We start from the raw sequence: 4,559 nt of genomic DNA, 5'->3' as shown, positions 1-4,559 counted from the left end.
CATACTTCATTGTGTATATATACCACATTTTCTTCATCCAGTCATCTGTTGACAGACATTTAGTTTGATTCCATATCTTGGCTGTTGTAAATAGAGCTGCAGTGAACTTAGGAGTGCAGGTATTCCTTTGATATGATGATTTGTATCCCTGTGGGTATTTACCCAGTAGTGGGATTGCTGGATCATATGGTAGTTCTACCTGTAGTTGCTTGAGAAACCTCCATACTGTTTTCCATAATGGCTATACTAATTTACAGTCCTACCAACAGTACAAAAGAGTTCCCTTTTCTTCACATCCTCGCCAGAATTTATTATTCTCTGTCTTTTTGGTAACAGCCAGACTAACTGGGGTGAGATGATATGTCAATGTGTTTTGATTTGAATTTCCCTGATGATTAGTGATGTTGAATATTTTTTCATTTATCTGTTGGCCATTTGTATGTCTTCCTTTGACTAATGTTTATTCAGCTTCTTTGCCCATTTTTTAATTGGACTATTTATTTTTTACTGTGAAGTTGTTTTAGATCCTTGTATATTCTGGATATTAATCCCTTGCCAGATGTATGGCGTGCAAATATTTTTTCCCATTCAATACATTGTCTTTTCACTCTGCTGATTGTTTCTTTTTTTGTGCAGAAGCTTTTTAATTAGATATAATCCCATTTGTTTATTTTTTTCTTTTCTTGCTTGCGCTTTTGATATCTTATTCATAATGTCTTCACCCAGTCCTACATTCTGTAATATTTCCCCTATATTTTCTTTTAGTAGTTTTATAGCTTCAGGTCTTATACTTAAGTCTTTAATCCATTTTGAGTTGATTTTTGGTATATGGTGAGATGTAGGGGTCTAGTTTCATTCTTCTACACATGGATATACAGTTTTGTAGCACCATTTACTGAGGAGCCTGTCCTTTCACCAACTTATGTTCTTTGTGCCTTTGTTGGAATGGCATTCTTCACAGAAACAGAAAAACAATACTAAAATTCATATGGAACAACGAATGACCCCAAATAGCCAAAGCAATCCCGAGTGAAATAAATAAATAAATAAATAAATAAATAAATAAANTTTCCTTAGCAGATCATCCCTATATCAGACCGATTAAATATCCTTAGTCTAGTATCCCCTGTGTAGAGTGGCCCTAGGAATCCACATACTTGCTGTCTTTTACAAGGAGGTAATCCATACCATTTTGTTTTTCTAAGTGAAACATCACCTTGACTGCAATGTAGTATCCTGCTGCAATTTGGATTTTATCCTGAGACCAAGACTCCTTGCTTTGATCTATGATGATTTGCTAGACCATGTCAACTCCATTTCTCAAAGTAGTTTCTGGGTCTTTTTTTTTCCTCTTAGCCACCCTCTAAGTGAACCCAGATCCTCCTTCTTCGTGAAAATACTCCTTCTTTCACATTATGGTCGCCTTCACATCTGGGGAGTTCTGATGCCATCCCTCCCAACAAAACAGGATTGCAACCTCCACTCTCTGTAGGAGCAATTCCTACACTTGCATTCTCTTTAAAACTAGCCCTATCACTCCAGGATAAATCGCTTCTCCTCAGTGTTACGTGACTGAGGTTCCACCGTGCTTCTCAGCCGAGTCGGTCAAAATTAAAATTGATTATCTTATATTTTCCCTTCATTTTCAAATTACATAGATCAATGAAATATCCACTAATGTTGACGAGGCAGTTACAAAATATATTTTGTATTTCATATAAATATATGTATCTCAAAATTAACTATTTGAAATTTCAGATTACTTTACCATATCACCAACTAACTTGCTTGTTTGTAGCTTTGACATTTACTTATTTTTTTTTCAATTGAAACATAATTGTTAACACACATATATGGGGCAAAGAGTTGACTATCAGTACTTGTGTACAGTATGTGATGATCAAATCAATATTATTCCCTAGTAAGTACAGGTATGTTCAACTCTTTTGAAAGNCATTTACTGAGGAGCCTGTCCTTTCACCAACTTATGTTCTTTGTGCCTTTGTTGGAATGGCATTCTTCACAGAAACAGAAAAACAATACTAAAATTCATATGGAACAACGAATGACCCCAAATAGCCAAAGCAATCCCGAGTGAAATAAATAAATAAATAAATAAATAAATAAATAAATAAATAAATAAACAAACAAACAAATAAATAAAATCAGAGGCATTACAATACCTGACTTCAATCTATACTACAAATTTATAGTAACAAAAACAGCATGCTATTAGTATAAAAACAGGATCACATGGATGAATAAAACAGAATGGAGAGCCCAGATATCAACCCAGGTACCTGTAGCTTTGACATTTAAAAAAATAATGTACATTAGGAAAATGTTTTAATTAGCAGACTCACTTTATATTTAATATCAAGTATTTCACAAATAAATATTACCTCACATACTTGAGATTTTATACTGGGCACTCATCAGGAGTATCTTTCTTGAAAATGCTTCTATCTTTTCTTGTCTCACAATCCTGCAGAAATATTTGTCTTATTCTGAATTCACAATATAACTATTAATTAAATGTGTGTGAGCATGTGCTTATTTCTTTATCTCTTCAGTGTTTTCTTTTTTTTTCTTTAGTTTTCTCATGTATATTCCAATGGAACTTAATAGTACCAGCAGTAACTACACCTACCGATATTAGGAATCTATTGAAATAAAGTAGGTTTTGTTGATTTTAATTTCTATTATTTTCAAAAAATTGAAAGTTATGTGATTTTCAACTTTCTTTGAGTTTCAGTTTTCTCATCAGAAAGACAATAGTAACAAAACATATCAGATAGGATTAATGTGAGAATTTGAATGAATATATGTAAGTAATAGCACAATTTCTTGAAATAAGCAGTATCCTATTGACACATTGCTGTTATACAAGTATACGTTATTAAAATATTTTCATTACATTGTTTTCTAACAGTGCTACTCAGTAGAAAAAGCGTCAAGTTAAAATTTTACCTTAAACTCTTATCTTATATATCTTAATTTTAATCAACTCATCATCACTTATGTGCATACCCAGTTTTGGTTCAAATGAGCAAAATACAAATGATATTTATTTGATTATCTGTAGTTGATATCCTAGGTGATGTCATCATTTTCTAGTTGTATTTTTTTTCCCTGAAATTTTGTGATGTGTATATCCTGCCCTTTTATAATCAGTCAGCAAATTTTTAATTAAGCACTGATTTACTTACCCTGTTCAAAGTTCTGAGTCACAAAGATGCTCAATAAATTTTAAATCTACTTGGTGATATCATGTTAACATAATCTTGATGAACTAATAGATAAAGAACAAAGCCAATCAATAGAAAAAAAAACTACAAAAAGCATTTCTAAGCACTGACAGCCTTCAGCATATATATCCCAAAATTTTGTTGTTGATTTAAAACAGTACAGTGCCTAAATATGCTTCCCATTTTTGAAAAGCTGCTATGCAGAAATATATTGAACTAATGGTGTAGAAGATTTTTATCTCACTGTACAGGCTTTGTTCTCCTCTGCTGTTAGGTGGTGCTGAAACTGCAAGGTTGTACATTTTTCAAACAAATTGGCAGAGCTATTGTGGCTGTGGGATTTGACAGAACAACACATTTTTTTCTATACAGATTCAAGTTGCATTGTTGTTCTAAGTCTATTTCATTTTCTTGAACTCTTTCACTGAGTCATAACATTATAAACTCAATATAAATAACAAAAAAATGATTTAGAACATTCAAAAGCACTAGAAAAATAAAATCTCGTACAAAAGAGCTTTCTATTTTTCTTTTAAGACAGAGATGCCTGTGCTCAAAACTGCATCTGACTAGCCAAAAAGCAGATTAGTTTCCTTAAGTTACTTTTTCCTGCATTTTTCTTAGACCTTAGGAGCACAGACCTCTCTGTCCTTCACTCTTGCTTAATCTTAAATTTCAAATATTAGAAATATGATTTTTTTTTCAGGGTAAAGTAGAAAAAGCAAATTAATGGATTCTTAAGAATTTAAGAGGAAGATTATTTTTTAATATTGGATTTTTATATATAATCCATAAATTGTCTGAAATAAAAAAATCTTGAATAAATTTATATTAATCATTTAGGAATGAATAAGGAAAAACCCAACCATAAAAATACATCAAATTCTAAGATAAACATATTGATAAAATGAACCATGCTACTATTTGATGAGATTATTATAAACTAGAACTTCTTAATGAGAATTTAAAAGTAGAATAGTAGTGTAACAAAAACTGTTAATAGAAAGTACAAAATCAGTGACTGTTAAAACATGATGGAAACTAAAACACTCAGTGATATCATCCCAGAATAGAATATGAGAGGATGAGCTAGTCAAGAAATCTAAAAGATGTAGCAAAGTTAGCATTCAATAATATATTAAAGTGAGTAAATTCAATCTAAAAGTATGTCTAAAAGTAGACAACACTAATGGCATTTAAAACATGTATAGACTTTGTCAAAGTATTTCTCCATTAGTTCAGGTTTATTTAATGATTTAATAAAGAAGACAGCAAATATGGAATGTGGGCTCTTAATACATCTTTAGTCCC

The sequence above is a fragment of the Galeopterus variegatus genome, unplaced genomic scaffold (genome assembly GCF_000696425.1).
Source record: "Galeopterus variegatus unplaced genomic scaffold, G_variegatus-3.0.2 Scaffold557, whole genome shotgun sequence".
In the NCBI taxonomy this organism is placed as follows: domain Eukaryota; kingdom Metazoa; phylum Chordata; class Mammalia; order Dermoptera; family Cynocephalidae; genus Galeopterus; species Galeopterus variegatus.
The sequence above is the reverse complement of the archived record's forward strand: the minus strand, read 5'-3'. Positions refer to the sequence as shown.